Source organism: Schistocerca nitens, chromosome 8 (assembly GCF_023898315.1).
Source record: "Schistocerca nitens isolate TAMUIC-IGC-003100 chromosome 8, iqSchNite1.1, whole genome shotgun sequence".
Lineage (NCBI taxonomy): Eukaryota > Metazoa > Arthropoda > Insecta > Orthoptera > Acrididae > Schistocerca > Schistocerca nitens.
The window spans coordinates 353,723,775-353,732,175 of record NC_064621.1 but is presented as its reverse complement, the minus strand read 5'-3'; positions in this window follow the sequence as shown (position 1 = coordinate 353,732,175).

The following is an 8,401-nucleotide window of genomic DNA, read 5'->3' as shown; positions in this document are numbered from 1 at the left end:
TCTCTTGAGGTTAGATTGTTCAATAAAGAGTCTCAATCAAATACAACAGCATGGCATTCTTAACGGAGAGAAATAATCAGACGTAGAGGGATTGTTATAGGACTATTTCTGTTCTCGTGGTGTCTTGGACAAATGGGGACGAGCTGTAGGAAACGATTTCTGAGAGAATTAGGAGCAAGAAAGATCGTTTTGACATATGACTGGAAATGCAGTCCAAGGGAAGTATACGCATATCAGTGTTGAGTCGAATCTTTGATAAAACAGGTTTCAGAAACATACCAGTCAAGTGGGAATGTTCTGACTGTACTAGTGTTTTAGCTCCACACGGTTGTCACCTAGGCCAGGTCGCTGGTTGTAAGGCATAACGTGTTGTAAGTGATACGAATAACGGCAGTTGTGTACAGCTCAACTGTAACCGCGGGCAATCCAGAGCAATTAAGAGTTTGTGTCCTGCCAACTTGGTGCAAGGAGATAACAGAGATTGGGGAACAGTAGTATGTATCAAGGATAACTTCTAGTTTCGTAGTTGGTTTTACGCTGCATAACCGGACCTCTCCCCACCACATGTCCGAGCGAGAGACGATGCGGACATATGCTTTTCACGTTACTATTATTCCGGCGGCGAAATTTAGCGCCTTTGACATGCTCTTGTAACTAGTCTGATTGGGATACGAAGGTATCAGAATGCGCTAACGTAGTTTGTAAAATTTATATTTCAGCTATGTTTGTTAGCGTAGAAATCTGCAGTATCTTGTACTTCATTTTTCTGAATTTGGCGTATTGAGTGTAATCTGACAGGCTGTGCTTTGTTCCTTCTGGGTGAGGCCACGTTTGAATTTTATTCGAAGTGCGAAATTCCGACAGCTGCTTTTTCTATCATTATGTTTTGTAATATTTCACGACCAGTATATTCAATCGTGTGTTGAATTACCTTTCTTTTAAATGGGTAGTCTTTGTGTACGATATCTCAGCCTTTGTTCACAAAAACGACCTTGTTTGTCACGAGTAGGTCTAGCCATAGATCTGTTAGGTGTGGTGTATAAAAGCCATCAGAAATTGTCACTTGGATATTCTCAGTGCTTTCTCGCATACCTGATATGAATCTTCGCTTAAAAAATAGTTAGTTTATCAGCACTTAGCCATACACAGTGAGTCGTCATACACAGTGAGCGTGATTCATGTTTGCGAAGCAACCTTGAGTGTTAGGAATAATGAGCCGTTACCCGCGTCCTGTGCATGTGTGCATGGATTAAATGAATCTAGACTTACTGTTTTGTTGTCATCTTGTCTTGAGTACGAGACTTGCTCCACACCCAGTAGAGTCATTGCCTTCCCTTTACCCTACTCTGATGCATATCAAGGGGTATAAATTTAATTCCACATCTTGAGACAGAGTTTAATGATGCCATTTACATCATTGTTTTCTCCTTTTTTCTACCGTGCTTTTAATTTAAATTATCTCCATGTGTCGTCGGAAAACCGTTAACATTAGATACTCCCTTCATACCGCATAATTACGATCCCCAATGAAATCCAGTACGTATATAATGAAAATGCATGATTAACAGATATATGTGTCTAGACAACAAACGAGTTTCAAGTTAAACAGCACTAAAATAAATTATCCTTGAGAGCATCTTTCATTCTTGCTGAGATCATAATCATCCGTTCCATTAGACAATCTAAATTTTTTCGTGAGTAGATGACTGTTCTTCCGTTCTTCGTTCTCCCCACCCCCCACCCCCCTCTCGCACCCCCTTACACCCCATGACAGAAGAGCGTACCGACTTCGATCGTCGTCCCAAATAACAAAACTGAATCATAAACATTTCAGCAACTGAACCATAACCAGGCAAAAAAAAAAAAAAAAAAAAAAAAAAAAAAAAAAAAAAAAAAAAATTAAATCGGCAAAGGACCAACTCGTGTGCTCCAAAGCGCTACTTAAAAAGCATTAGTTACAATGGTGGAACAGCTATTGATAAGCCACACTTTTCTGTAGTAATTGCTAAGTGATGCCTCATATGTTGTAAAGAGCGACGTCATTCTACAGTGGATAACTGGAAAGATTTGATTAGGAGTGAGGAATCACGCTGTACACTGTGGCAATCTGATGGAGGGGTTTGTGTTTGGCGAATGCCTGGGGAACGTTGCTTGCCATCATTTAAAGTGCCAGCTTTGAAATACTTACGGGGTGGTATTACGGAATCGCTGTGGTTGGGGTGTGACTGCTTTCTTGAGTTTAAGGAAACGCAAAATGCGGAAGGATACGAATAGATTTTACAGTACTGCGTACAGTAGAGGAACAGTTGGCTCAAATGGCTCTGAGCACTATGCGACTTACCTTCTGAGGTCATCAGTCGCTTAGAACTAATAAAACCTAACTAACCTAAGGACATCACACACATCCATGCCCGAGGCAGGATTCGAACCTGCGACCGTAGCCGTTGCTCAGCTCCAGACTGTAGCGCCTAGAACCGCACGGCCCCTCCGGCCGGCAGAGGAACAGTTCCGAGACGATGATTCTACCAGCATGACAATGCACCATGTCGCAAAACAGGCTCTGTGAGAAAATTATTTGTGGGCCAGAATGAGATTTTCACTCTGCAGCGGAGTGTGCACTGATATGAAATTTCCCGGCAGATTAAAACTATGTGCCGGACCGAGACTCGAACTCGGGACTTTTGCCTTTCGCAGGCAAGTGCTCTACCAACTGAGCTACCCAAGCTCGACTCACAGGCCATCCTCACAGCTTTACTTCTGCCAGTACCTCGCCTCCTACCTTCCACACTTTACAGAAGCTCTTCTGGGAACCTAGCAGAACTAGCACTCCTGAAAGAAAGGATAGTTTGGGAGGTAGGAGACGAGTTTGACTCTCGGTCCGGCACACAGTTTTAATCTGCCAGGAAGTTTCATAATTTGTGGCCTTAAACATTCCTGAAATGGATGGAACGATCCAGAGCCCCGACTTCAACCCAGTGAGACAAAAAAATGGCTCTGAGCACTATGGGACTTAACTTCTGAGGTCATCCGTCCCCTAGAAATTAGAACTAGTTAAACCTAACTAACCTAAGGACATCACACACATCCATGCCCGAGGCAGGATTCGAACTTACCACCGTAGTGGTCACGCGGGTACACAATGTAGCGCCTAGAACCGCTCGGTCACCCAGGCCGGCCCAGTGGGACATCTGTGAGTTAGAACGTCGTCTTCTCTCCAGATAACATCACTACCTTCTCTGTTCTCAGTCTTGATGGTGAATAGGCCTCCATTCCTCCACAGACATTCAGACAACTCATTGAAAGTGTCCTCAGTAGAGTTAAAGCTGTCATAAAGACGATGGTGGATACATACCATTTAAATGTTTATTAGTAGTTGTCCGGATCCTCTTGATCAGACAACGTATGTAACACACAGGATAACATCGGAACCTCCTTGAGGCTGTTCGTGAAATTTACTGTTTTGTTACAGAGAAATCGCAACGCAATGCAACAAAACTGTAGTCAGTTCGAGGAACACTTTCAGAGGATCGCTGCTTGGTCACTGGCAGTTGACTATAAATATTTTAAAAAATGGAAAGTATTATGCATAAGCTGGAGAAAAGCTAAATAACTGAGGAGTTACACCAATTAAGCATGCGTAAATATTCGTGCGGGACGATTTAAAGTGGAACGACCACTTAAACTATTCGTAAGAAGGGCACATGCAAGACTGTGATTCATTGGAAGAATTCACAGGCACTGAAGTCCGTCCGCAAAAGAAACAGTTCACGAACCATCTTTCAATCGATATTTTAGTATATCTCGTCAGTCTGGGAGCTTCACCAGCTACCATTGATAGAGGAAATGGGATACGTTCAAAATAGAGCATTGTGTTGCGTCACTGGTACGTTTCGTAAGCGCGAAAGCGTCACAGAGATGTTCATCCAACACTAGTGACAGACGCCGACCGTTGTGACCGAGCGGTTTTAGAAGCTTCAGTCTTGAACCACGCGACCGCTACGGTAACAGGTTCGAATCCTGCCTCAGGTGTGGATGTGTGTGATGTCCTTAGGTTAGTTAGGCTTAAGTAGTTCTAAGTTCTAGGAGACTGATGACCTCAGATGTTGAGTCCCATAGTGCTCAGAGCTTTTTGAATCAGTGACAGGCGCTACAACAGGTACGTTGCCCATCTCGATGGTGGTTTACTGTTAAAATCACTAGGACGTACGTTCATGAAGAGTTAATCATTAAACGTCTTAAGTATAACCCTCGCAAAATAATTGAAGATAGAGAGATTCGGTTTCACACGGAGGCTTACATACATCTTCCGTTCCGCGCACCATTTGTAACTGGTGCGCACAGTACATCCACGAACCATAAAGTGGCTTGCTAACAAGGGAACCTCCCCATCGCAGCCCCCTCAGATTTGGTTATAAATTGACACAGTGGATAGGTCTTGAAAAACTGAACACAGATCAATCGAGAAAACAGGAAGAAGTTGTGTGTAACTATGAAAAAATAAGCAAAATATACAAACTGAGTAGTCCTTGTGCAAGATAGGCAACATAAAGGACAATAACAGCTGATGATCGCCGTGGTCTCGTGGTTAGAGTCAGCAACTGCGGAGCGAAAGGTCCTTGGTTCGAGTCCTCCCTCGAGTGAAAATTTTACTTTCTTTATTATCGCAAAGTTACGATCTGTCCGTTCATTCATTGACGTCTCTGTTCACTGTAATAAGTTTAGTGTCTGTGTTTTGCGACCGCACCGCAAAACCGTGCGATTAGTAGACGAAAGGATTACCTCTCCAATAGGAACCGAGAACATTTGATCGCAAGGTCATAGGTCAACCGATTCTTCCACAGGAAAACACGTCTGATATATTCTTTACGACACTGGTGACGGCATGTGCGTCACATGACAGGAATATGTTGTCGACCCACCTAACTTGCACACTTGGCGAATGGGTAAAAAGATTCTTCTACCTTGCCCGATTTAGGTTTTCTTGTGGATGTGATAATCACTTCAAAAAAAGTGATGAAAACATAAGAGTTTGTCACATAAACTGCATCAAATGAATGCAACAGTTTCAGAGTCGCTCAGTTTTCCCTGTGCTCTGTCAAAACATATGTTTTTTACGTTTTCAAATGATTCCGTGCGTAGACCGTCAAATTCTGTATATGTCCAAGCAAATCTGAACATGTCCTGGAATTTTGGAGAGCGAAGTTGATTATGTGTGAGTGCCTGAACTTTGATAATTATCTGAAAATAAAAAATTAAAACTTTCACCCGAGAGAAGATTTGAACCAAGGACCTCTCGTTCCGCAGCTGCTCACGCTAATCACGGGACCACGGCGATCGTCAGCTCAGACTCTCCTTTATGTTGCCTATCTTGCACATGGACTACTCAGTTTGTATATGTTGCTTATTTTTTTCATAGTTCCACACAACTTCTTCCTGTTTTCTCGATTGATCTGTGTTCAGTTTTTCAAGGCCTATCCACTGTGTCAATTTATAACCAAATCTGAGGGGGGTGCGATGTGGAGATTCCCTTGTAAGTATAGATGCAGATGTAGAAATACACGTAGATTTTCCTGAGAAGTATATACTTCGAAAAATACCAATTGGAGAGTATTCTCTTATCACTGTGATAAAAATGTGTGCAAGGTACCGGAGTTAACGATTTGGAACAAAGTATTCAATTTCGTTAATATACTATGTTGTACATACTGAGACTGGCGGCCGTCACTTTGAACGGTAGCAAAGACCATAAGTTGTTGCTATAATGCATAATGCTGAAACCCGAATCTTTGGGCGTATGACATGAGCAACTAACCAGGCAAAGTCTTTGATAAACACCGACCTTCCGACAAGTACACACCCTGCACTTTCAATACACAAATTTAGCAAGGAAGAGCCATGCAAGGGAATTTAAAACTTCGGTTTACAGAGCATATCCGGAAGACAACACACACACCATAAATGCTAACACCACTGCACAACCAAAGATAACCGGCGTCACAAGTTATCGACAGTGATTATTAATAACGAACGGGTCAGTAGCATTTACCCAGCTCCTCTGGACAGAGGGACAGATTTAATGCCTTGTCACTCGTTGGTTGTTAATATTTGTTATCGATAATAAACTCTGTCCTTCCGCTCCTTTCACGAGTCGAAAACTCAGTCTCACCCTTTGGTTATTACTATTCATTATCGATAACTTCTGACGTCGGTAATCTGTAGTTGTGTGGTCGCGTTACTGTTAACATTGTGTGCACATACTGTCTTTTCGGATATGCTCTCCAAACCGAGATTTGAAATTCCCCTGCGCATCGCCTCCTTGCCGCACCTGTGTCGCCGGCCGGGGTGGCCGAGCGGTTCTAGGCGCTTCAGTCCGGAACCGTGCGACTGCTACGGTCTCAGGTTCGAATCCTGCCTCGGGCATGGATGTATGTGATGTCCTTAGGTTAGTTAGGCTTTAGAAGTTCTAAGTTCTAGGGGACTGATGACCTCAGATGGTAGGTCCCATAGTGCTCACAGCCATCTGAACCGCATCTGTATCTAGAAAACGGCCAGGGTGTGCATTTATCGAAATATCGTTGTCTGTCAAACACGTCCACGACCGCATTCTCTTAAGTTATTTAAATATGTAAGTCGTTTATGGTAGAAAAAAAACATTTTTGGTGAAAAATAGTAGTTCATTAATCACTTTATTGTGTGCCACCTAAGTCAAGCAGATGTAGCGTCTTGGCTTTATGTGTGACAGTTTTATAGGTATTGCAGCCAATATTTCTAAGGTGTGCCAGTGTTCGATCTTGTTCTTTTGATGAACGCACGAAATGTTTATGCTAATAAATAACTCACATACCTCAAAGCACTTATTTACTTCTCTCGAAGTAATCTGTGCAAGATCTTCTACCAATTAAGATAATTAGCCTTAATATTATCGGGTACCTTGTGCAAGGGCATTTCAGCCTTAGAAGAAAAAAGGGATTGTTAAATGTGTCGCTTGTGCCCAGTGTAGTAAGACCAGGAATCTGCTGTTAGCCATACTCGCAGTGCAATACAAGAAGGTTAATGACACTTTTTCTGAGCATGTGCGAGTTATGGGATACCTGGTATCAACACCATTTATAGCCTACGGTACTAATTTTCGATCACTGCATATCGTCTTTAAAATAGCATCCTATTTGTGATTCGAACTGAATTCTAGTCCTTCGGTGCAAATGCCAGGCATCTGTTTAAGAGAATCTGTATGCCTTTTTCACGTGTCAGAAAACCATTTTCTGTGAAAACAGTAGTACTTTAATCACTGTATCGTGTGCCATCTGAATCCAGCAGGTGTAGTTTCTTGGCTTCATGTGTGTCAGTCTTATGGGTTTTACAGCCAGCATATCAAAGGTGTGTCAGTGTTTGATCTTAATGCTTTTAGGACGAACACATGACATTGTGTGCTTTCCCACAGGCATATAAACTTAATTTGCTGAGCTGCATTCATCTCCAGGAGAGTGGAGGAAAGAAACTCCTAGTAGTGGGCGCGAGGTCTATCTCTCATATTTTACTGCAGGAGTGCCTGTACTAGGCGTATTTCATATTCTTAAAACAACATTCTCTTTAAAATAGTGTTCGCAGAGCAGTGGACGTTGTGACTTGCGTTTTAATGGGTGAAGTAAGAGATTTAAGTTTGTTTGAACAATGTTAACGTGGTTACCCAGACGTAGAGAAGAATATAATATAATTTACTAGTGTTCCTTCTACAACTGAGAAATTAACATCGTTTTAGCGAGGTCTCTGACCAAAGACTAGTACGGCCATCTCCCAGCCCTCATTAAGCCTTGGAGGACCCGTTGCATCTAGGTATGGGTTAAATGGCGTGCATAATGAAATATTCACTGCAATTAATTCTTGCGGTCTTGGTCCGAGGATATACCGCTAGCCATTTACGACCGCGAGAGCTTTACTGGTGATAAACGGACGACCCCCACAATTATCAACGGCTCTTCCATATCCTTCCTTTTCCTTTCCTTACTCTTTTACGCAACATAACCCCCCCCCCCTCCCCCTCCCCACTCACACACACACATACACACTGCCTCACCTTAGCCGTACCTTTCGCTTCATAATGTACTTATAAAAGTGCAGAGTTATTAAAATTAAGATTTCGCTACTTGAGAGGTCTCCCTCCATAAAAAATTAGTAATAAATGGTTCAAATGGCTCTAAGCATTATGAGACCTAACATCTGAGGTCATCGGTCCCATAGACTTTTAAACCTAACCAACCTAAGAACATCTCACACATCCATGCCCGAAGCCGCATTCGAACGTGCGACCGTAGCAGCAGCGCGGCTCCGAACTGAAGCGCCTAGAACCACTCGGCCATAGAGGAAGGCAAACTAGTAATAGCAGGACATCAGAACTTTGTGT